Raw genomic sequence first — 26,947 nt, forward strand, 5'->3', positions numbered from 1 at the left:
CTCACCGAATGGCGGAGTTTAAGGCTTCTCTCTCATGAGTCTATCCACAAATATGTGGACAAGTTTTGGGATTTACATCTCAAGGCTACTGTCTTTCAAAAGATAGACTTTGCTGAGCAAAAACAACAATTCTGTGTAGGATTACCTGAGGAGATGGCCGAGTATGTCAACTCTCAACGGCCTGACTCTATCAGCAAAGTAATCCACCATACCATGGTTGCTTCACGCATCAATTTCCAACAAGGGGTTAGACGGAATGTCAAACCCATGGAAAATAAAGACAAAAGTGATGCAAAGGGAAAAGTTAATGCCCAAAAATTTTCCCACAGCCATTCCAACAACAACAACAACAATCGGTCCAAGGAGAAAGGAGTTTACAAAGGTAAAAATAAACTCTCTCCTAAAGAGCTTGAAACTTTTCGCAAGGATCACAAATGTTTTAAGTGTGGGGAGCAAGGACACGGCTATCGTTCTTGCCCCAAAAGAAATGCTCGCAATGAGACTCCTAGAGCTTCCACTATCGAAGCTTCAAAAGAGGATACTCATTGCAAAGTATCACCTCTCTCCTATGCTTGGGGAAAGGTAAGGGAGCATGATGCTTTCATCCTGTTTGACCCTGGTTCTGGTCTCAAGTTCATATCAATGGAGTTGGCCACCAAGTTGGGCATTCAAGCCTTTGAGATGGGAGATGCTGTAACAGCCGATGCCGCTTTCAAGGGACAACAAGCCTCCGTTACTCCCTTGATTGGGAATTTGAGGCTTCATGTCCAAAGCTATGTCGACAAAGAAGACTTCTTCATCTCTCCTCTCCAACATGAGGATGTTATCCTAGGGATACCATGGTTCAACCGCATGGCTGCCAACATGAAGTTCCCTGAAAGGAGAATCTACTTCACCTACAGGGGAAAGAATATGTATATAGATGCTAATGAGTCTGGTTGTACTATACCACTTGTAAATCCTCTCGCCCTTGATAAATCAATGAAAAGCTCAGTTTCTGTGTACATGATTTTTGTCAAAGAATCCCAAAAAGGTCCTAATGTTTCATCAAAGGTGAATGGTAGGAATCAAGAAGAGTTAGACTTGTTTAACTTTCTAAAAGGATTCCAAGATGTGCTCATTGATGATATCCCTATGGACTTACCTCCAAAACGAGGGGATGATGACCATCGAATTGAGCTCCTATCAAGAAGCTCACCGCCTAACAAACCTCCCTATCGAGTTTCACAAGCTCAACAGGAGGAGATCATGAGGCAAGTACAAGAATTGGTAGACAAAGGAATGGTGAGGCCTACCTCCTCTCCCTTTTGCTCTCCAGTCCTCTTAGTGCAAAAGAAAGATGGTACATACCGCATGTGTGTGGACTATCGCGCACTAAACCATATCACTATCAAAAACAAATTTCCCATACCCCGGGTAGAAGATCTGTTTGATAAGCTACAAGGCTCTACCTACTTTAGTAGGATTGACCTTAAAAGTGGCTACCATCAAATAAGGATAGTGAATGAAGATATCCTAAAGACTGCGTTTCGAACAACGTTTGGCCTTTATGAATATCTAGTCATGCCTTTTGCCTTGACTAATGCACAGGCTACATTCAATCGATTAATGGAGAAAATTTTTAGACCCTACCGCAAATTCACTGGAGTGTTCTTTGATGATATCATCATCTACTCCAATTCCTTGGAGGAACACAAGCAACATCTCCAAGTGATTTTTCAAGCATTAAGGGAGAATAAGCTTTTTCTCAATCAAAAGAAAAGTGAATTTTTCCTTCAAGAGATTCAATAATTAGGTCACATTATCTCTCGAGATGGTATCCGTATGGATCCATCAAAGTTGGAGGTAATAAACGCATGGCCTAATCCAAGGAATCTACATGAGCTAAGAAGCTTTATTGGTATGTGTGCATACTATAGACGCTTCATAGCAAAATTCTCTCAAATAGCAGGACCATTACATGACTTAACAAAGAAAAACGTTAAGTATTCATGGACTGCTAAGTAGCAAAGTGCTTTTGACAAGCTCAAAGAGAAGCTTATCTCCCAACTAGTCCTCATGCTTCCGGATCTCTCAAAGCCATTTGAGGTCCAATGTGATGCTTGTGGTGATTGCCTTGGAGCAGTCTTGCTTCAAGAAGGGCATGCCATAGCATATGAGAGCCGAAGGCTCAACACGGATGAACGGGTCTTAGGCATTTATGAGAAAGAGCTGTTAGCTGTTCTACATGCCCTAGACACATGGAAGCACTATCTATTGGGGACTCCATTCATCTTACGAACAGACCATCAAAGTCTCAAGTACTTCATGACGCAAACAAAGCTTTCCGACAAACAAATGAGGTGGGAAAATTTTATTTCACAATTTAATTTCCACATTGCTCACATTGCTGGTAAGCACAATCAAGTGGCTGATGCACTTTCGCGACGACCAAAAGTTAATGTTGTGTCAATAGCAACTCACAATGATCTATCTTCTATGATAGATGAGTATGCTACTGACCGTGACTTTAAAGATATAATGTCAGCCCTTGCTTTGGGGAAGAAAGAGGAACCATTCACCTTGTAGGATGGTTATCTTCTCCATGGCAATAGGCTATGTGTTACCCACTCCCTTCGTGAGAAAGTCATGTATGAATCCCATGCCCCTCCCTATGCGGGCCATAGAGGCATTCAACCTACTCTTCGAGGAGTAGAGACGTACTTTTATTGGCCTACCATGAAAGTGGACATACAAGAGTATGTTTCAAAATGTGTAGTATGCCAAAAGACCAAGTATGATAGAGGGAAGCAACTTGGATTACTCCAGCCATTGCCAATTCCTAATTCACCATGGGAGCGTATATCCATGGATTTTATCTTTGGATTACCAAAATCTATCCATGGGAATACGGGAATATGGACAATAGTCGACAGGTTTAGCAAGCAAGCACACTTTATCCCTGTCAAGAAGACTATTAAGGCACACCAAATTGCAACTCTCTTTATATCACAGATTTTCAAACACCATGGATTGCCAACCTCCATCGTGTCAGATAGAGATCCTAGAATGACAAGTAATTTTTGGAAAGGTCTCTTCGAAAATCTAGGTACAAGATTGAATTTCTCTTCGGCCTATCACCCACAAACGGATGGCCACAGTGAGATAGCCAATCTTACAATTCTTGATCTACTAAAGACCTATGTTACAGAAGTAGATCAACGCTCACAATGGGAAAAGTACTTACCTCTTGTAGAGTATGCGTATAATAATACTATCCATACTTCTACGGGAAAAGCACCTTTTGAAATCATAGAAGGAAGATCTAAAAGTCCCTTGCTACTTAAAGTACATGGGAAGATCTTCGCTGCCGATGAGTATAGCCGTGACCTCCAAACATCTTTTCAAAAGATTAAGGAGGCTATATCCATCTCCCAACTAAGGCAAAAAGCTGCTGCTGACAAGCACAGAAGGGCCTTAACGTTCAAAGAAAATGATTGGGTCTTACTTAAGTTTCCTAAGGCTCGATTGAGGCAAACGACGGGAAAAAACCCTACGGGCCATCAAAAGTATTATGCTAAACTAGCAAAAAGATACTATAGTCCTTTTCAAAATTTGAAACCAATCAATGAGGTAACTTATCAACTCAAGTTACCTAGCCATTGGCTCATATACAATGCTTTTCATGTGAGCCTACTCAAGCCCTACAAAGGAGAGCCTCCAAATGAACCAATTATTGAAGACCCTCCCGAAATCGAAGATCAAGAAGAGGTACTACAACCCGAAGCTATCCTTCGACATGAAGACAAGGTACTACGACATGGTAAGATTATCCGACGGTATCTTATTAAGTTCAAAAATTATCCTTTTGAAGATGCTAGATGGATGCAAGGAATCCAGCTTAAGGATAGTATGAACCTTGTCAATGCTTACAATGCTACCTTAGAGTAACCAAATGTACATGTTTCTTTGAAATGATTAATGTTTTTGTCTTATAAGACTAATTCTCTCTTTATTGTGCACAAATTTAAGTAGTATGCATACTAAGAATCATGTTTGGGATGACGACGTCTCTCAAAAACCATGTAGAATTTGTCACTCTACTTGGGAGGAGGAAATGGACTAAAGAGCAGACATGCTTGCGGCAGCTATGTCTCCCAAGCACCAAATGGATTAGCCATCCATCTTGGAATGATGTCGTAGGGTAAAAAAGGATCCTCTACCCGTTAAGACAAATTGACTAATGACTATGACTTTATCTCTTTTACCTCATAGTCGAGGACGACTATGATTTCAAGAGAGAGGTAATGTCATCAAATATCTAATATCTAACCAACCCAAATGATTTTCTCATATTAAATTGATCACTTAATATGGGATAATAAACGGGAACAAGGGTTAGAATATAGACATGTGCTTACGGATCTATCTCAACACGGGGCCAATGGTAAAGGGGCCCAAATGAGAGATGGTCTGTCAAAGAGCAAGGTTAACTAATGAAGCTTAAAAGACCTTACGGTTAGCTTCATTAAAGACCTCCAATGGTTAGTGTTAAAAGTCCTTTGACCTTAAGCAAGCTAGGGCTGTGCTTGAGGTGGGAACCTTAAGCAAGCTAGGGCTGAGCTTGATGTGGGAACTCGACCTAAACTTAAGCAAGCTAGGGCTGTGCTGAGCTTGATGTGGGAACTCGACCTAAACTTAAGCAAGCTAGGGCTGTGCTTGAGGTGGGAACCTTAAGCAAGCTAGGGTTGTGCTTGAGGTGGGAATCTTAAGCAAGCTAGGGTTGTGCTTGAGGTGGGAACTCGACCTAAACTTAAGCAAGCTAGGGCTATGCTTGATGTGGGAACCCGACCTAATCTTAAGAAAGCTAAGGCTGTGCTTGAGGTGGGAACCCCACCTAAGGTGCTTGTCATGCTTGATGACTAAGGTACTTGAGGTATTTGTCACATTTAATGAGGAAGTTTCTTGAGAAGCTTCCTATGCATGGGGGGTAAGATGCTTGAGTCAAAAAGAGAACCTACTCACTTAATGAGGAAGTTGCTTGAGAAACTTCCTATACATAAAAATCTCAAAGTTAGGGAAATTCTAAAAGAGCACATGGGACACATGTCAGACTCTCACTAAGCTTAACCACATGGGAGCTTGAATGCTATTGGTTGGGCTAAAGAGGGGTCCAATGAGCTTTCACTTCCACCTAACAAATATCTAGATATTTTCAAGCTCTCTCTCTCTCTAAGGGGTAAGGAGGACACTTGTCAAAACAATACCCGTGTGCTTGATTGCATGTGGCATGTGATTGGCTAAGGGGAGAGGGGTCCAATGAGCTTGCAATATGAACAAATTTCGCCCAAAGCAAGCTAGGGGGGTATACACCATCACACACACTCATTGGCAAGACTATCCTCACTTGGTGAAAGTTGAGGAACACCACCTCCTTCTCCAAGCTTGTGAGAGTGAAAGCCTACACCAACACTCTTGGCTATGGAATGCAAATCCAACCAAGAGTCATGCTTCAATGCTTAAGCTTGCCATCTTCTCCATCTCCATTAATATGCTATTATGTATGCTAGCAAGAAGAGTAATGATATGTGAGGAACTACTTCTTTCTTGTATGGAATGTTTCTTCTTCCTCTTCCCTATCCTCATTCCCCGCTAGCTCTCTCCACCTTCGAAGGTGTTTGAAGCCTTGGGACTGAGGCTTGGGATAGTTAATGCTTTCTTCAAGTTTATGTTATGTTATGTTTGTGATGCATGAAGCTTTCCATCTTCATTGCATCACCAAGGACACAAGGAACACAAAGATTGTATTGTACCAAGTCTCTCTTGATGGGAGAAACTATAATACAAATGCCTATTGGAGGGGGGACCGGCTCCATATGAATCCGGTCCTCAACTATTGTCATGTTCTCTAAACTCTCTCTCTCTTGCAAAAGTATTGTTCATGCCAAGTTAACTAAGTACCATGTTTATGTTGCTACCATCAATTAAGTTCACCCGCTATGCTCACAAAGTAATCTCTTCAAAGTGCTTCACCTACTTTCCTAATTTCGCTACTCTCAAAGTTCATAGGCCATTTCCATTACATAAAGCTTGTGAGAAGGGAGGCCTACACCAAAAACTCTTAGCTTTGTGATGCAAATCCAACCAAGAACCAAGTGATTATGTGAGGAGATGTACATCTTTCTCGTAAGACCTACTCCTTCTTCCTCTCAATCTACTCTCATACCCCGCTAGCTCTCACGATCTTTGAAGGTGCGTGAGGTCTTGGGTCAAAGACCGTGAGGGAAGTGATGTTGTGTTTTATAAGTGTTTTGCTTAGTGCTTGAAGCTTCCATCTTCATTGCACTAGCTAGTATTGAAGGAACACAAAGAATTGTATTGTAAAATGTCTCTCTTAATGGGAGAAACCTATAATACAAAGCCTTTTGGAGGGGGGACCGGCTCCATGTAAATCCGGTCCTCAACTGTTGTCAATAGCTTAAATTCTCTCTCTTTTGAAGTATTGTTCGTGCAACTAGGTGTTATGCTTTTTGTTTCTATCTCCACTCAAGCACTCTTGTTATGCTCATTAGGAACCTATTCTAATGAAATGCTCACTATGTTCATGCTATTTTCCGCTACACACAAGTTACTAGGCCATTGAATGTTACATTCCTCATTCTCTTGTCTTTGCTTGTCCTTGTTGCTTGGAATTTGACTGCTAATAATTGTCTCACCTTTTCTAGGTTTTCTTCACTCGTTGATTATCCTCTTCATTACGGTGTCTCCATCCAATGGTGCATTTTCCTTTGCTCTTAATAGTTTTCCATCTCAACTTCTACAGGCTCATCAAAGATTGAAATCATACACATTGGGATGACATTAGATCCTTCTGCATTAGAAAATTGTGTATGAGAAAGGGAGAGGATGTGTCTTGTATGGCTAGATGTGCACCCATTCTCAAGCATGTGCCTTTTTCGTATAGTGGTCTGATCTCTCCATTTCTTTTGCTTCAAAAAGGTAAAAAGTGTCCTTGATTTTGTACTCTTTTCCACCCTCTACTCCAAGAATACGAACTAGAATTTTTGTATCAATAGTTTGGCTATGTCTCTAGAGTCACGTAATACTAGTGGTGACCACGTCATAAGTAGTTATAGTAACATCTTCAATCTTGAATGACTATGAGATGTCTCATGAAGGGCCTACAAAGGATCGCCTTATTTTTGGGGCCCTGCATAAATCCCCAATGGCAAAGGTTTGCATGTACTTCACCTCACACCTAGTAAAGGCAATGTTGTTGAGAAGTCTCAAGGGTTTTTTTAACCCATGATCCGCAAAAAGGATTACTTTTCTACAGGGCTTGACTACCCCACTTTTCCCACATGATTTTAGTAGCTATGCTAATGTGGGTACCAATGCTAGCTCATGTGACTAGGATAGCCATAGCTTCACTCCACTATTTTAAAAATTGTGTGGTGGCCATCTCTTTCTCACTCAAATTAAAGGAAACCTTGTAGATGGAGATGTTGGGATGCGGGCTTTTGTTGCATCTCTTGTGAGAACAACCTCTCTACCTAAGATTGTGATGTGTCAAAAGGCCATGTGATAAAACATGTGAAGATCGTGAATGGAAAGATTAATCAACAGTCCTGGTTGGAATCCCTATGGCATAATCAACTGTGTGTGCAAAGATGCCTAGCTCAAGGCTATAAAGTGAGCTTATGTATACACTCAATAATCTAACCTAATAATCAAGTGTGTTTGTGTGAAGCTTATGTTACATCGCATTAAGTAAGTTAGTTTCTCTAATTATTTTACTTATATACTCAACATGAATGCTTCACTAGTCTATCCACCCTAGCCGTTCAATTGGTATCAGAGCTTCCATGGTGATTGATGTTTCTTGATCACTTATCTATGATCCTAATCTCTCTCCAATAAACATTATTGTATAATATCTACCAATTCTGCTTGTCCATCACACAACAACAAGTAATGTATGCCATATTTGTTCTTCAAAATGAGAAAGCCACAAAGCGTGAGACATCACTTATCGTCGCAATGTATGAACATATATGTGCGTTTGCACTTATGCCCACCATTGTAAGGGGAATAGGCACCCTCTTCTTTGCAACGGTAAGATCTTCCTCAAGGGACATCTACATGTACACTAAAGATATGCATGCTATGCCGCCATCATCGGCATACACTCTGACAACAAACTTTCAGGAGAAGAAAAGTGTCAACATGGCAACATCAAGTACTTGCGCAAGGGGGAGGGGGTCCCTCAAACAACCAACAAAAATCAGCTCTGTGAATATGTGTAGCCTCAGTTTGTAGCATACCCTCATGTGTGTAGAGGAGGATTATGGATCTTTCCTTGTGTTTTGGAAGATCATGTGTGTGTGTTCCTTCACCTATTTGTTCCAAGGGAGGCTCGTGTGTGCCTAGACCCTGTTGTCTAACGGGAGGTTTGTGTGTCTACACCCTTTGTGTGAAGGGGAGTCAATTGTGTGTACGTCTATCCCTTTGTGTGTTTTGAGGGAGGCAATTTGTGTGAGCACTACAATAAGCAACAAAGCCCACATACGTGAGGATTGTTGGGATACAGGTTTTGTTGCATCTCTTGTGAGAACAAACTCTCCACCTAAGATTGTGATGTGTCAAAAGTCCATGTGATAAAACATGTGAAGACTGTGTATGGAAAGAGTAGTCAACAATCCTAGTTGGCAATCCTTGTGACATCATCTATTGTATGTGCAAAGATGCTTAGCTCAAGGCTATAAAGTGAGTTTATGTATACACTCAATAATCTAAGCACCTTCCTTTTGCGTGTAGTGCTCCATAAATCACCTTGGTGATCACTTCTCCTGGCACTATATAGGTTGGCTTCTTGTTGTCCATCTTTACTAGGCTGTTGTGTATATATGCTGCATAGTTGATTATCTTTGGGGTGCCTTTCGTCATTGCCCACGTGAATGTCGTGGCAATTGCACATGGCGGCATCCTGTACTTCTATGGCCTCTTAGTGCACATGTGGAAGTACTGGTTGTATAACTGGCTCATGATTGCCACTCTTGGGTTGGCAATATCTTCAAAGGTGTAATTCCCCTTCTTCTCTTTGTACACCTTGACCTCATCCCTTCTTTTTGTTACACTATCCCCCTCGTTGGAGAGGTCTAATGCATCTGCTACAACCCGCTCAGTGGTTATTATCTTTGTTTCTGGTCTGCCTTGTAAATCTGTTACTTTGGCCACTCCATCCTCCTTGATGCTTGTCACAAACTCCCAGACTCTCTTGATGTCCACTCCTGTCGGTATTGCTTCAAAGTAGTTGTGGAGATCAATCTTCTCCAAGTATCCGGCCTTCATTGAGTAATAAGTGTGTAATTAGTTTCTCTAATTACTTTACTATGTACTCACCATGAATGCTTCACTAGTCTATCCACCCTAACCTTTGAGGGGACTTGTTTTATTTAGTTTGTTTTGTCTTTTTTGGCATAGGATCAAATTTTTGTTTTGTGGAAGACATAGCAATTGTTTTCACGCATAGGATATCTTCCAATAAGCTACCTTGAGCAAGTCACCCAACAAAATTGTGCATGTCACTCGAGCTATTATTGAGACTAGTAGGTTTGGGGCCCATTTGGGGTATCTTTTTTATCCACGTGTATTGGGGTCGCTTAGGGGATGGGCACCATGTTAGACCTAGCTTCATACCCTCCCACATAATCAAGAAACGTTGTTAAATAGTTTGTAGTCTCATCTTCCATGCAGTTTCAAAATTGTTTGCGCAAGATCCCATTTTGTCAGCTTTGTTTCATTCCTCCTAAGGTAAAATTGTTGACAATAGTGGTGGAAATATTGCCTCACCTCTATGCCCTCCCTTCTCTCTTCTCACAATTGGCTTTGAGAAGACATACAAAAATCATATCAAGCTCCAACCAACCACCTCCATTTAGTAGGCCAACCTACACTTACAAAAAGGACCTCTTGTCAGGTGTGTGTGTCTTAGAATAGGGATACCTCTAGGCCACTATTTCCATAGGCTCCTAGACATGAATCATGTGTGCTAACATTAATCCCCTTCAAAAAAAAAAATCCTAAAAAACAAATAAAATAATCTTATTTTTAATTTAAATAAGAAGTTGTTGATACATCTTATCACATAGGCAACTTGACCTATGTGGAAGCAAGTTGTCTAGTCTTCGTATGTGTGAATGTCCTTTGATGGTAAAAAACTTAATCACCTTGTATGGAGGTGATTACAAGCCAATCATACCCTAAGTCATATATTTCTCCTTTAGCAACTTAACCTTGTAGGTTGTGAAAACCTCCATGGACTAAACCTTATAGTCCCTTTTACTAAATCATTTATGAAGGTACTCTTTAAGTCTAGTATGCATACTTGAAACTTACTTGTGTGAGAGATTGTGACAACCATAATTGATCCTAGTATTCACTCATACAACATAGCTCTAGAATACATGGCTACCACCTCAAGTCACTATCATAACTAAGTAACCATGTCGTGTTCATGCTTCTTAACATGATTAAGTAGCTTGCATTATGAAGTGATATCATGTCCACTAATGGTAGTCAAAAAAGTGACAAAATCTCTAGTTCTATCCAAGATGAGATGCAATGTGCTCACTAGACTTGTCCTAACCTCTACTCAAAAAGAAAGTTTATGATCATCTTTAAAAAAAGTGATATATCATGAGACCCGCCTCGAGATGATTATTGAGAGAGAGTATAGGGGATGGAAAATGTGAGAGCGCTAGGTGTGGAAGCGTTGTGCGGTGTGTGCGCAGTGCGAGGGAGGAGAAGAGTAGAAGACACACTATGTGGGTGGAGCAACCTCCAAGAATGTGGCGAGGTGCTCCTTATTCTTTGTGTATATGAAGAATAAGGAATGTATATGTACATAAAGTGGGTGGTCAGACACCGAACATCCGGCCCCGAACAAAGGCGCAATGCCTTTATCCCAACAATTTTCCACTTAAAGGCAATGTGCTGATAAGTGAGTGCTACTAGCTAAACTACTAGTATATACAAGAAAATAGGTAAGAGTGTTGGGAGTTGGTTGCTTGGACAATTCAACAATTCTTCACAGACTTCACCATCAAGATGTCACCTTCTCTCCCAAAACCAAGTGTACACACACCTAGACTATGACAACACACACACACACACACGAAGCTTGATAACGGGAGAGTGTAAGAGTGTAAGAGAGTGAAAGAGAAGATGCAGACATAATTAGGGAGTACACATAATAACACAACAAATCATAAGAGAGAGGGAAGGGAAAATTGAGAGCATCTACACAAGAAAGGCCTAAAATCATAGCCTCAAACTCCACGGCACCCCTTCTTGTGGAGTTTTGTATTTAATTTATTATTCGAGTTTTGGGTGCCAAAATTGGAGGCCTCTCTTTTACAACTAGTCCACTTTAGTATTTGAGTGGAGCACATCACTTATTACATGTCCCTTAAGGGTGAGTTCTCACTAGAGCTATTTTCAGCTGCCATAGTGTCTTTTTGAATAAAAAGTCTAAAATATTGTGCAAGGATAAAATGACCAAGAGGATTATTATTTGTCGGAACCTCCTTCTCAACTCCCAGAATGCCAATCTACAAATTATCATTCACTCACTTATTAGTAAAGTCAAATAGATAGCACGTAATTAACCATTAAGTCAGCTATCCCAATTGCAGTTAACATACAACAGGAGGGTGCCTAGTCTCGTAACATCCCCTCCCACTAGGAATAGCAACTGTCCTCAATTGCTCAATAGAGAATCAACTGGACTGTGAGTAATGGAAAGTGTGGAGAAGGTCTAGGAAGTTGCAAAACAACTTTTCAGGCATTCGTTTGGCAGCCTCTCTAGGGTGGCCTTTGAAGGTCAAGAGATAGCGGTTATAAGCCATGCCATTGCGTGTGGTGGTGGTGTCATGATCAACTATTTGTGTAAGGACAAGTTGTTCTTCTTGGTCCACAAGTGAAGGTGGATCCTCATAAATGTGATGTGTAGGTAGGGTCTTCTGAAAGGTCTTAAAAGACTAATGTGGAAAGTCTAAACGAAATGAAACATCATTGATCACAACAAAAATTTTGAATGGACCTTAAAAACGAGGAGCAAGTTTAGCAAAAACATTAGTATCAACAATTTGGATCCTTCGTTTTTCAATGCAAAGCATAACATAATCACCTGAGTGAGAGACATGGTACGTGTTTTATAATTAATCAACGGATCAAATTCATGATGGATTGGCATTCCCAAAATCATATCAAGACCATGCAATGGTGCTACTAGAAATGTACATGCTTGTGTAGATTTACCAATGCAAAATTCAACAGTGACTTGGGTTTTGCAATTAAAATGTTGTTTCTTAAAAATAGTTTTGACTTTGTGAGGTGAATTTCTTTTAGAGAGAGAGAGTTGTTGTGCCAATCATGTAGAAATAAAATCATGGCTACTGCCATCATCTAAAATAATGGTGACACTTTCACCCTTGACTGTGCCTTGCACTATATACAAAGTGTGAGGAAATATAAGAGTACTGGAAGATGGATTGTCACTGTGATCATACTTAGGATCATATCCCTCATCGTAATTAGCTTCCACTTCATTGTCGTTGGGATTACCATCTTCGATGAGGTTAACAATAGCACTGTTGGGGAAGTTGTTGTTGAAGGGTTTTTGGTTTGGATTCCGGGTGAATCCATTGGATTGGCCATTGCTCTTAGCAGGACGTTTTGGGCACTTATCTGCATAGTGACCATACTAAAAACATTTGAAACACTTCACTTTTTTGTTACCATTAGAGTTTGGAGCATGACGTTGTTTGGAAGAATTTTGGTTGCCTCGTTGCTGGGTGTAGTTGTTGTTGTTGCCATAAAATTGAGAAGTTGTAGCAGAGTTGTCAAATTTTACGTCTCTTGAAAAAGGTATGGCTTTGATGTTTGTTCCTGTCAAAATTAGGACATAAAAAAGCTCTCTTATTACGGTTAGTGTTAGCAGTATGTTCAGTGTGAGAGGGTTGTCCACCTTCTTTCTTCTCCACATTAAGAGCCAAATTAATAGCCTTTGACAATGATTCTGGTTCAAACTTATCTACCTTATCATTAATTTGTAGTGCTAAACCACATATATTGTCATAAAAACTAATATCTAATTCTCCCAAACGATTTTCTCATGTTAAATTGATCATTTATTATGGGGAGGTACGAGGGGAGTAAAAGATAGAATATTGGTAAGGCTGCCAGACCGGTCTCAATAGGGATCCAAAGGGGGACAGTCTGCAAAAGAGCAATGTGCATCAATGGAGCTTAAAAGACCTAAGGTTTAGCTTCATTAAGACTTCCATAGGCTAAGGTCCCAAAAATTTATTTAAAAAGTCCAAATGGTCAAACCTGGAAAAACTGGATGGTGGTGGGAAGACTCAAAAGTCTTCCCACATCCCTATCAATGAAGGGGCGAGTCCTAAGAGTAGGGGAGAAGAGAGAAACACACACACACACACTCTCTCTCTCTCTCTCTCTCTCTCTCTCTCTCTCTCTCTCTCCAAAGTTTCCCCCAAAGGGAATACTAGACACATGGTAGACTCCTAAGCCAGTTGCCCCAATTTTTCCTCAAATCCTATTGGATGGCCATAGAGGTGGACCAATGAGAATTAGGCTAGAGTAAAATTATTCTAATCAATTTAAAAATGCTTGATAAAATAACCAATAGAAATTAAGCTCCCTAGAAGACTATTGGACAGTTTAACAAGGGGTCCAATGAGCATCAAGCAACCCAATGGCTTGCCTGATTCCTATTAGCCAGAAGACTAAAAGGTCCAATGAGCGTTTAATAAATTGTTTGAATTACCTAAAGCTCTCACAAAAGGGGAAAGGGGGACACATGTCACAAGGCTATCAATTATGTTTCTAATTTGTGATTGGCTAAGCTTTGCGGCCAATGAGAGGCCAGCATGTGTATTTGGCAAGAGGGGTCGACCAAGTAGAGAGAGAGGGCTGCATTTGTGTTCAACACTTTGCTACACACACACACACACACACACACAACTCATGCGTGCAAGAAGAACTCCATCTCCTTCTCCAAGGATTGAGAAGTTGAGGCCTACACCAACAACTCTTGGCTATGGAATGCAAATCCAACCATGAGCCAAGCTTCAATGGCATGCTCATCTCCTCTACCATGCTAATTACTAAGCTAGGCTATGCTATTAGAGTGTTTATGTGAGGAGAATACTTCTTTCTCGTAAGATACATCTTCTTCCTCTCAATCTATCCGCATTCCTTGCTAGCTCTCACCATGTTTGAAGGTGTGTGAGGTCTTGAGACCGAGGCTAGGGACACTAGGTGTGTTTTTCAAGCATAATTTGGTGCATGAAGCTTCCATCTTCATTGCACAAAAATGAGTTTTGTCAAGAAACACAAGAATCGTATTGTACAAAAGTCTCCTTTGATGGCAAAAGCTATAATACAAATCCTTTATGTGCGCGTGCGGTGTGCGAAGCGTGCGTGCGAGAGAGGTGAGTGCAAGCGTGAGAGGGTGTGGTGTAAGGGAGACAATGTGTGGTGGACCTCTCAGAGGCAATACCCTCTAGCCCCTTATTCTCTACATGTACAGAGGAATAAGATGAGGGTTAGTGTGAGTGGTCAGTGTCAGTGGGTGCCCGGGCACTGGGCACCAAGGCACATCGTCTTTACCCCAACACATAGCAAGTCGCAATGATCTATCTTCTATGATAGATGAGTATGCTACCGATCCCAAATTTAGAGATGTGATTTCAGCCCTTGCACTAGGGAAGAAGGAAGAATCGTTTACCCTACAAGATGGTTATCTTCTCTATGGCAATAGACTATGCGTTTTACTAACTCACTACGTGAGAAAGTAATGTATGAATCTCACGCTCCTCCTTATGCGGGGCATAGAGGGATTCAGTCTACCCTCAAAGGGATAGAAACATACTTCTATTGGCCTGCCATGAAAGCAAACATACGAGAGTATGTTTCAAAATGTTTGGTATGCCAAAAGACGAAGTTTGATGGAGGGAAGCAACCTCGATTGCTTCAACCTTTGCTAATTCCTAATTCACCATGGGAGAGCATATCATGGGTTTTATCTTGGGAGTGCCCAAGTCTATCCATGGGAATACAAGAATATGGACAATAGTAGACAGGTTTAGCAAACAAGCACATTTCATACCTGTCAAAAAGACTATTAAGACCCATCAAATGGCAACCCTCTTTATATCACAAATCTTCAAGTACCATGGCTTGCCAATGTCCATAGTGTCGAATAGAGATCCTAGAATGACTAGTAATTTCTAGAAGGGTCTCTTTTGAGAATTTAGGTACAAGGCTAAACTTCTCTTCGGCCTATAGTATCCAAACGGATGGCCAAAGCAAAATAGCTAACCTAATAATTTTTTATCTACTAAAAGCTTATGTCACAGAAGTAGATCAAAAGTCCCAATGGGAGAAGTACTTACCCTTAGTGGAGTATGTCTACAATAACATTGTACATAATTCCATGGAAAAAGTACCTTTTGAGGTCATAGAGGGAAGATTAAAAAGTCCCCTCTGCTACTCAAGGTACATGGGAAGATCTTCGCTGTTGCAGATGAATATAGATGAGACCTGCAAGAATCTCTCCAAAAGATTAAGGATGCTATATCCATCTCTTAGCAAAGGCAAAAGGATGCTGCTAATAAGCACAAATGAGCCCTAGCCTTTAAACAAAATGATTGGGTCTTGCTTAAGTTTCCCAAGGCTCACAACGGGTAAGAATCCTACGGGACACCAAAAGTACTATGCTAAGTTAGCAAAAAGGTATTATGGTCCCTTTCAGATTCTTAGGCCAATCAATGAGATGGCCTATCAACTCAAGTTTCCCAGCCATTGGGTCATGCACACAACGGGTAAGAATCCTACGGGACACCAAAAGTACTATGCTAAGTTAGCAAAAAGGTATTATGGTCCCTTTCAGATTCTTAGGCCAATCAATGAGATGGCCTATCAACTCAAGTTTCCCAGCCATTGGGTCATGCACAATGCTATTTATGTGAGCCTACTAAAGCCTTACAAAGGAGAGCCACCTCAAGAAGCAATTATTGAAGACCCACCGGAGATCGAGGACCAAGAAGAGGTGTTGCAACACAAATCCATTCTCCGACATGAAGACAAGGTATTACGAGGTGGTAAGACTATCCGACAATATCTTATCAAGTTTAAAAATTATCCTTTTGAAGATGCTAGACGGATGCAAGGCATACAATTAACATAAACCTTGTCAATGCTCACAATAATTCCCTAGAGTAAGCAAATGTAAATATGTTTAAATGAACAAAGTTTTTGTCTTATAAGACTCTCTTTTTCTTTATTGTGCACAAATGTCAATGAATATGCATGCTTAGGATCATGTTTGTGGAGACGACGTCTCCCAAACACCAAGTAGAGTTCATCACTCTACTATGGAAGATTGATACGGACTAATGTGTAGACATGCTTGCTGTAGCTAAGGCTCTCAAGCACCAAATGGACCAGTCATCCATTCTGGAATGGTGTCGTAGGGTAAAATAGGGATCCTCTACCTGCTAGCAAACGGACTAATGATTAGGATTTATCTTCTCTACCTCATAGTCGAGGACGACTATGATTTCAAGAGAGAGGTAATGTCATAAAAACTAATATCTAATTCTCCCAAATGATTTTCTCATGCTAAAGTGATCATTTAATATGGGGAGGTGCCAGGGGAGTAAAAGCTAGAATATTGGTAAGGTTGCCGGACCGGTCTCAGTAGGGATCCAATGGGAGACAGTCTGCAAAAGAGCAATGTGAATCAATGGAGCTTAAAAGACCTAAGGTTTAGCTTCATTAAGACTTCCATGGGCTAAGATTCCATAAATTTATTTAAAAAGTCCAAATGGTCAAAGCTGGGAAAATTGGATGGTGGTGGGAAGACCCAAAAGTCTTCCCACATCCCTATCAAGGAGAGGGCTAGCCCTAAGAGTAGGGGAGGAGAGAGAAACACACACACACACACTCCAAAGTTTCCCCCAAAGGGAATACTGGACACATGGCAGACTCCTAGACCAATTGCCCCAATTTCCCCTCAAATCCTATTGGATGGCCATAGAGGTCGACCAATGAGAATTAGGCTAGAGTAAAATTATTCTAATCAATTAAAAAATGATTGATAAAAGAACCAATAGAAATTAAGCTCCCTAGAAGACTATTGGACAATCTAACAAGGGGTCCAATGAGCATCAAGCAGCCCAATGGCTTGCTTGATTCCTATTGGCGAGAAGACTAAAAGGTCCAATGAGAGTTTAATAAATTATTTTAATTACCTAAAGCTCTCACAAAAGAGGAAAGGGGGACACATGTCACAAGGCTATCAATTATGTTTTTAATTTGTGATTGGCTAAGCTTTGCAGGAGCCAATGAGAGGCCAGCATGAGTATTTGGCAAGAGGGGTCGACCAAGTAGTAGAGAGAGAGGGCTGCATTTTTGTCTAACACTTTGCCACACACACACACACACACACACACACACACACACACACAACTCATGCGTGCAAGAAGAACTCCATCTCCTTCTCCAAGGATTGGGAAATTGAGGCCTACACCAACAACTCTTGGCTATGGAATGCAAATCCAACCAAGAGCCAAGCTTCAATGGCATGCTCATCTCCTCTACCATGCTTATTACTAAGCTAGGCTATGCTATTAGAGTGATTGTGTGAGGAGAACACCTCTTTCTCGTAAGATACATCTTCTTCCTCTCAATCTATCCTCATCCCCTGCTAGCTCTCACCTTTTTTGAAGATGTGTGAGGTCTTGGGATTGAGGCTAGGGACACTAGGTGTGTTTTTCAAGCATAATTTGGTGCGTGAATCTTCCATCTTCATTGCACCAACAAGTTTGGTCAAGGAACGCAATAATTGTGTTGTACAAAAGTCTCCTTTGATGGGAGAAGCTATAATACAAAGCCTTTCTGGAGGGGGGACCGGCTCCATGTAAATCCAATCCTCAACTATTGTCAATTGTTCTATTTCTCTCTCTTTTCAAGTATTGTCAATGCCAAATTAGCTAGGTTAAATTGCTATGTTGCTTTCTCAAATTGAGTACTCTCTATATGCTCATTAGGAACTTGTTCTTAATGAAATGCTCACTATGCTATCAATTTCCGCTACACACAAGTTACTAGTGCATTAAATGTTACATATATACTTACACTTCAATTTCTCGCGATTGACATGTTCAATAGCTTGCAATGAAATTAAACAGTTCCAAAAATGATTAGTGTAGCCCTGTACATCTTCATTTCGACCCTATCAAATTAAATTCCAATGGCATCGTGCTTTAGCTTTATACTGTGTGGACAAAAATTGAGGTAAAAAGAACTTTTTGAATGCATGCCAGGTACGTGCTCTTTTACCATTTTGAATGCATGCCAGGTACGTGCTCTTTTACCATGTTGTTTGGTGGCGTTCCACCACAATGCAACGCTACTTGAGAGATGATTTGATGCACATTATACCATTTCACGTTTGGGAAAGTCTTCATCATGAAAGTAGTCATCTAATTGACTAACCCATGCTAGAACCATGTTAGCATCTTTAGTGCCATCAAAATCCTTGAAATTGAAGGCTTTTTTGCTAATTTTGTTTTGCTTTGGTCCCGTTGCAGATTCTATGCATGTAGAATGCAGTAATTTATTTTCAAGCTCTTGCCTTTGCATGTGTTCGTAAGTGAGAGACCATTGCAGATTAGCGATCTGCTCAGTAATTGTGGGTGGCTGTGGAAGATGTGCCATGATTGTGTGCTTTTTTTTTCTTTCTCTTTTTGTTTTTTTTTAATTTTTAATTTTAATAAAGGGATGTGAGTGTATATATATATGATGATATGCAGGATAATGCTAAGAAATAAGAATTAAGAGATAAACAAAAATAAATGGGTACTTAGCTTGACGGTCTGTGATGACATCTAGTCCAGAAATATGGTGCACCAAATTCGGTTAAGAACGATGAACAATTGAGTGGTTAGTCTACAGAGCAATTGAATTTTTCATCGGTGTAATCTCCCTTTGGGGTTTTCGACAACCACGTCGAACACGAGCGCCAAGGTATTTGTATATAAAATCTAAAACTCAACTCAAGCTCTTGCATAAACTTTGGAAAACTTGCTTGAAGATCTTGGTGGGCGATCAAAAAGAAGTTTTTAAATTGGTAGCTCGACGAAATCAAAATTAGTAACAATCAAAGGGTGAATTTAGCCCTTAAAATAAAGGCCTTGTTGGGTGGCCAAGATTTGGGCCCATGTAAGCGTTGGGGGTCAACAACCTTTGCAAGGGCTTAATGAAGTTAAATTGTTGCTTTATGAAGGTAAGATGTTGTGGTGTGAATAGGGTCTTGAGGGGATGCCCTTTGAGTAGCCAAAGAGTTTATTTTAGAACCACACATTTTATGGTTAAAGAGTGTGTGAAAGTGAGGTTGGTAGGACTGGTAGAGACAGCGCACGCGAGGGAAAGAGGAGATGGTGACTTTTGCAAAGCTTTTCGATCTCCGTGCATGAAGGAGAAGATGTTCTTAGCGCCAAGGTGACTAGCTTGGCACTGATTTTGCACGTTTCTGCTGAGGTTGATTGCAAGGGAAGCTCGTGCATAAGCTTGGACTCCCACGTGTTTGTTTTGAGATCTAAATCGCAGGATATTTAGCGAGGGAAAAATTGATAACTCTCTCTATATCCAACTGCTCCCCGTGGTATAATCTTTGCTTCAAATCGATTTTGGATTCAAAATTGTGGTGTAGATCCAAGCCTTGTTCATCCAAGAACTTCGGTTAGAGTGTCGACATCTTTTTTTTTTGTGTGCAAAACACTTCTCTTTCTTCTTCTTTCTAATCCAAGACCGACCTTCGTAATCTCCTTCAACAATTGTTTCGTCTTGCTACACTTTACCTTTGCTAGCTTTAACCCTTTTCAATGAACTCCATTGCCGAGGCGGAATCACCAAATCTCTCAAAGCTCTTCAGAATCAGCTTCTCTATCAATTGCTTGCCCGCATGTCTTCACAAATTCATCAAAATTAGCAATTATCTTGAATTAAATATTGCAAATACCCGATTATGTTGTCGATAAGAAAATTGTAGAATAAATTCCCGATTAATTTGCCAATTCGAGAATTCCTTCAAAAGTTTGAACTCCCGTGCCGAGTAACTCGAACCAAAGCTCTGATACCACTATTGGGAGTTGGGGAGACCGGTTGCTTGGAAAATTCAACAATTCTTCACAAACATCACCATCAACATGTCACCTTCTCTCCCAAAACCAAGTACACATACACAAGCTTGATAACGGGAGAGTGTAAGAGTGTAAGAGAGTGAAAGAGAAGATGCAAACATAATTAGGGGGTACACAGAATAACACAGCATAGCATAAGAGAGAGTGAAGGGAAAATTGAGAACATCTACACAAGAAAGGCCTAAAATCATAGCCCTAAACTCCACGGCACCCTTCTTGTGGAGTTTGGTATTTAATTTATTATTTGAGTTTTGGGTGCCAAAATTGGAGGCCCCTCTTTTACAACTACTCCACTTTCGTGTTTGAGTGGAGCACATCACTTATTGCATGTCCCTTGAAGGTGAGTTCTCACTAGAGCTATTTACAACAGCCATAGTGGCTTATTGAATAAAAAGTCTAAAATAATGTGCAAGGATAATTTGATCGAGATGATGATTATTTGCCGGTGCCTCCTTCTCAACTCTCAAAATTCCAATCTACAAATCATTATTCACTCACTTATTAATAAAATCAAATAGACAACACATAATTAAGCAAGCTATCCCATTTGCAGTTAACCCACATACAACAGGAGGGTGCCCAGTCTTGTAACAGAGAGACTCTCTCGACCTATACCCACTGGCTCGCTCAATCAATCTACATGCAACCATATTGGCTCTAGGGATAGGTGAGGGTGCGTACTCACGCTAGAGCATGCATGTAAATCCCACATATAACTCTGTATGGTCTGCAAAACTCCACTATGCATCATGCTAGTGTCAGTCATCGTACGACTGACAATCCCTGCTGCAAATGCTCCCATCACAACTGCTAGGTTGGGCCTCGACACTAGTAGGTCGTACATGAGACACCTAAACGCTGAAAAAATTTGCGCAAACTTGGTTGTCCTAGCCTCCCTTGTGCTACCTGCATGTACTGCATCATTAGGACTATCCATCACGTATGGATGTGTCAATGTCGACATTGGGATGGCTATGTCCCTCTCACCCATAGGTGGAATTGTGTGTCTTGGCACAAACTCATGAGCCTCTAGCATGAGCATATCAAAGAACTCCACGTCTTTCATCTCTGCCTGTGTCTTTAGGGAGCAGACCCACTCTACCTATGCCTGCACAGACCTTGACAACACGTGTTGTGTCTCACTAGAGCACTGTTGCTCTAGCTCTATCTCTATAGAGTCTACTAGCACGTCCTGCATAGTTAAATGCTCTATCTCGTGAGCATGGTGGAGCTCACTCGTGAAGGAGACATGTCTCATCTCTTGCTCAAAGCATGCCAGAAACAAAACTAAGACCTTGCTATCTCAAACCTCAGATACATGCATAGGATATCCCAAGCCAATGCGGGCTCCTCTGGCAATCACTAATGATCCACAATGCATCTGGAAAGAGTACTCTCTAAGAAATGTTTCCACACCCACAATCTGCTAACTGTCTCATTGAGATCAAGCTCTCTCTTAGTTGAAGAACATAGCGCACATGTTGCAACGTATATGATGCACCACTGGGCAATGACAAGCAAACATCTCCTGCACCTGCAATATCAAACACCGAACCATCAGCCAAGTGTCGGCAACCAAAGCTCCCACTAGAGAAGGTGCTAAACCACTCACGTTGCGGTGCGACATGGAAAATTGCATCCTCATGGAGAGAAGTGTCACCTCCCAAAGACATGTAATCAAGAGGACGCTAAAGGCAAACATGACATCACCGTCACTGGCATGTGAAGCCACTACTCTAGCATGTGGAAAAACCTTATGTGTATCACACATAGATCTCCGATGCTATGTGCCCTGTGTGACCACAATGCCAACAACGCATCTATTGGCAACTACGAGATCGCCGTCTCTCACGACTCATCACCATAGACTCTAAACTGTCACACATGTTTGCTAAGTGGATTCCAAGAAATCAAACTATGGCGAGAAATCCTGTGAGAAATCTTGTAGAGTCTCCACTGTAAACTGAGTAAAGAACTCCAAGAAAAGCTCAACCATAGACCATGCCAAGCTGACAACAAAGTGGGAGAAAACTTGCCCACTACACAATCATGGAAATAATGATCAAACGCATCAAAACCGATGCTCACATATGCATAAAATCAGCTCTAATCTGCTATATCTGCAAGCATATAATCTAGGACAAACAACTCAACCGAGCGTAAAGCCCATAACCATATATGCAAGTAGTGAGAAAAGTGGCTCAAAACACATCCCATAAGAGAAACTGCTTGCAAAAATCTGCAAAAACATGTGAAACTTGTAAAGCCTTTGACTATTTGTGTGTAGCCACACAAGCATATGCAACTCTCACTCCTGCGAGAGTGGGTACAAAACACCAATTTGTGTCCAAACTGCAAAACCTGTCAAAGTGACAATAAACACTATGCTGTCAAAGTGGGAGTCAAACTTGACCACTTAACCATCAGAGAGTAAAACTACAAATACGCACAATGCATGGCAAAAAAATGGGGACAAATGGACAGAGTTTCCCCTGTATTTTGAGCAAAATCTCAAAAAATATCACCAAAAAACTAGCATAAACCATATAGACACTCAGTGATTCAATAAACATATCCACAAATGGTATACATAAAATGCCAAACCCCGGCAAACAAGCTCACTCCTGTACCTATCCAAAAAACGTTGTAAACCTGTGAACTTGGTACCTACAAGCTATACCTATCTCAAGTCGTATCCACAAATGCATACATAGCATAAATTGCACAAAATCATGCTAAAACCACTCCCTAGAAAGAATGCCCCACATAGTCATACAATGCGTACAAAATTGTCTCCGGATGTGTAACAATCCAAAAGTCACATCCCAAAGCATCACTTGTATACAAAAAAGAAAGGTGAATTACCTCTCAAATAGCACCACAGTGTGCCATAGATAGCCATAGATGCAAACCACACAATGCTCTGCAATGTAGGAATCAAATCGCACAATGCTGGCAATGTAGGAATCAAATTGCCAAGCTCCGATATGTCGAGGTTGTTGTAGAAAATTTAGCACTAAAGATTTAAAATTATTACATGACCACGCATTTGGAATGTGCCAAAACCTTATGATAGACTCTTGGATCACATATATCTTAGTCCGAGTGTGAGAGATATGCCAAAAACATCCATTTTTGGTCCATAAATGCAACACAAACTTGTTGTTGTTGCATCTACTGTAATTTTGATCTTAATTTTAAAAAATGGACATCACCATTGCGTTTGAAATGTGACAAAACCCCAACCTAGACTCTTGGATCATACCTATCCGACTCCGTATGATGGAGATATGAAAAAAACATTGTTTCGAGAATCGAAAAAAAAAAAGCTGCAGCACTTCTTGCTCCTGCTTCTTCTGTGAAAAATTCAGCAATGCCTTGCTACACAAGCTCTATACAAGCTGAATATACATGCCTAAGCTTAGATGTGCAATCTGGGCTTCTCTTGCACTGCAATCAGTGTGCACACAATGACTACGTAGAAGCTTCCCTGTACACGAACAAAACTGCTCGCCAACTTGTGGTGCACACACATTGCCAAGCTTCTCCCTTCTCCCTTCTCTTGAATCTACTATCTTCAATACGCTTGTCGTGGGAAGCCGTCGACTCGATCGTTGCACTACACCACCTTAAAATCAAAGCTCTGATACACTTGTGAGAGTGCTAGATGTAGAAGCGATGCACGGTGAGTGCGGAGTGCGAGGGAGGAGAAGAGTAGAAGACACACTATGTGGGTGTAGCAACCTCCAAGAATGTGGTGAGGAGCTCCTTATCCTTTGTCTATATGAAGAATAAGGAATGTGTATGTACATACTATGGGCGGTTGAACACCGGACATCCGGCCCTGAGCAAAGGTGCAACGCCTTTACCCCAACAGAAAAGGCTTCTAAAGATGCCCCTCAAACATTTTTCTTTCCTAATTTCCCCCTTTTCAACTAGAACATGCTACTAATTTGATGTTAAAGTAGATCGTTGCTGCTAAATTTTGGTGATTTATGATGGGGACAACATGTTATTAGCTAAAGTGCTATGCCAAGTGATTCCAACTTTGTGTTATTAATCTCCTCAATCCCTTGTGGTGAGGACCTTAGAGAAACACCAGGTGTTTTTTTTTTTTTAATGCCTTTTCCTTTAATAAGAGGGTGTATGATTAAGTTTTTGGTGCCCAACCTTCTATATGGCGATAATCATTCACTTGTTGATTGATTTTGAAACCACCCTTCCACAGTAGTCAAAGCATGATGTATTTTAGGTGCCCACATGTCAACTGGCTTCTTAACTCTAGTATGCTCCCATCCTTATTCCTGCCTCAACACGTGTTAAATCTTGTATGCACATGTATTCCACCAAAGGCAGGTGAAACTGCATCATTTTCTTTCTTTCATTGCTTTCAAAACCTTGTGCCCAATCATTCTTGCTAGAGGAGTTCATTAATGACACTTTGTGGTTCTCAAACTAACTAGAAAGATGACACATTTGCTAGAGGTTAGGATGTGTAATGTGTGCATGGAACTAAGAGGAAAAGCACAAGCAAGCATGGCAAGGAATAAGAGGCGATGAAGGGAATAAGAAAAACTAGGCAAGGGAGTGGGAGGGTTGTGAACATGGAACGGTAGTAGATCGTATGAAGGAATTAAATGTATTTGAGGACCAAAATCCATGGGATTATTCCTAGCTTGATTGGTTTGGTGAGACTGCCAATTTTAGTCTACTGCTGTGAGCAATTGGGTTGTCTTGCAGCTTTGCCATTTGTTGTTGCTACAAAGAACTCTCACTAGTTTCTCTTTGAAGATGATGATGCACTTAGAGTAATAAGACCATTACCATATTACCAAAGCATAGAGCAGGAGAGAGGAGAGACAAATATAGAATATTATGAATAAGAAAAAGAAAAGAGAAGTTTTAGTATCATAGGAACAATCCCAAGAGACCTCAAAGACCTATTTTAATAAGTCTTAAACTCAAGGCACGCGCGCGCACACACACACACACACACACACACACATGGCTAGTTCTGGCATGTTGCTATTTCCTTGGTATAATTTGCTGCGTTGTTGGCCAGGGGTGCCCTTGGAGTATAACCGGCTTGAATTCATGTGCACGTCTGTTGCACGTGTCAATGCAAGGGACTTGCCGATACACTGTGTGCGAGCCACAAATGGCTCCAAGCACACAATTAGACTAATCTAGCAAGCTCAAGAGAGCAAGGGTGTGTCACTCACCGCCCTACGCTTGCCGCGAAGAAGAAGAAGCCACCATTGCGCCGCGCTCAACCGCTTCACCGCCGCCATGCCGTCGTCACAATGCTCGATCACACACAGACACTCTCTCTCTCTCTCTCACGCGCGCGCACACACACACACACACACACACACACACACACACACAAGGAGATGAAGAAGAAGAAGAAGAAGATGGAGATCGAGCAAGAGCACTCTTCAATTGCACAAATGAAAGAATGAGAGATTTTTAGGTTTATGTGACTTTTATATGAACTCGCCCCATTCACACTTGGGCGCCCATACTTAGCCAACTAACCCTTGAATGTTCCTGTTAGAGTGCGCCTCTCATTGGCGATCACTCTACCCTTTTTCTATTGGACCGACAAGCTCGGTCCCTGACTCTACTAGATAAATAATACGGTGTATGTCGTAGGTGATAGTGTTAACCCTCACGGCTCACGGACACCCTATCACCTACGGCGGACATTGTATTATTTATTTGGTAGAGTCAGGTACCGGGTTTGGCGGTCCAATAGGAAAAGGGTAAGAGTGATTGTCGATGAGAGGCACACTCTAACTGGAACATTCAAGGGATTTGTTGGCTAAGCATGGGCGTCCAAGTGTGAATGGGGCGAGCTCAAATAAAAGTCAACTAAACCTAAAATTCACTCATTCTCTCATTTGTGCAATAGAAGAGTGCTCTTGCTCCATCTCCATCTTCTTCTTCTTCATTTCCTTGTGTGTGTGTGTGTGTGTGTGTGTATGTGAGAGAGAGAGGGGGAGAGAGAGAGAGAGTGTGTGCGATCGAGCATTGCGACGGCGGCGAGGCGGTTGAGCGTGGCGTAGCGGCGTCTCCTTCTTCTTCGCGGCGAGGAATCCTCCATGAAGCAAGCGTAGAGCGGTGAGTGACACACCATCGCCTTCTTTGAGCTTACTAGTTTAGGCTTGTTGTGTGCTTGGAGCCATTTGTGGCTCGCACATGGTGTATCGGCAAGTTTCTTGCATTGACATGTGCGACATACGCGCACATTTTTGGCACCGTTGCCGGGGAATGCCATACATTAAGTTCGAGTAGCACTCTGTGCTTCTCCGTGGTGCAATTTCTATTGTAGGAAAGGTAAGGAAGGAGGGTGTGTGTGTTCAGAAGAGGGATTTGGTGTTATACAGTGTGTTTTTTTTGTTAATGGAGTTTTCAAAGGTACTGTGTTTATTCTCTTTGTATTAAGGTTGTTAATTTTCTTTGTTAATGGAGTTTTCTAAGGTACTATGTTTATTCTCTGTGTATTAAGGTTGTTAGTTTTCTTTGTTAATGGAGTTTTCAAAGGTACTGTGTTTATTTTCTGTGTATTAAGGTAGTTAGTTTTCTGTGTACAGTAAGTAGGAAGTAGATCTGTGAGAGTTAATAGAGTGTGTTAGTGTGTAATAGTAGGTGTATTAATTAGAAGTAGGTAG

The sequence above is a fragment of the Adiantum capillus-veneris genome, chromosome 21 (genome assembly GCF_014529385.1).
Source record: "Adiantum capillus-veneris isolate H3 chromosome 21, ASM1452938v2, whole genome shotgun sequence".
Classification (NCBI taxonomy): Eukaryota; Viridiplantae; Streptophyta; class Polypodiopsida; order Polypodiales; family Pteridaceae; genus Adiantum; species Adiantum capillus-veneris.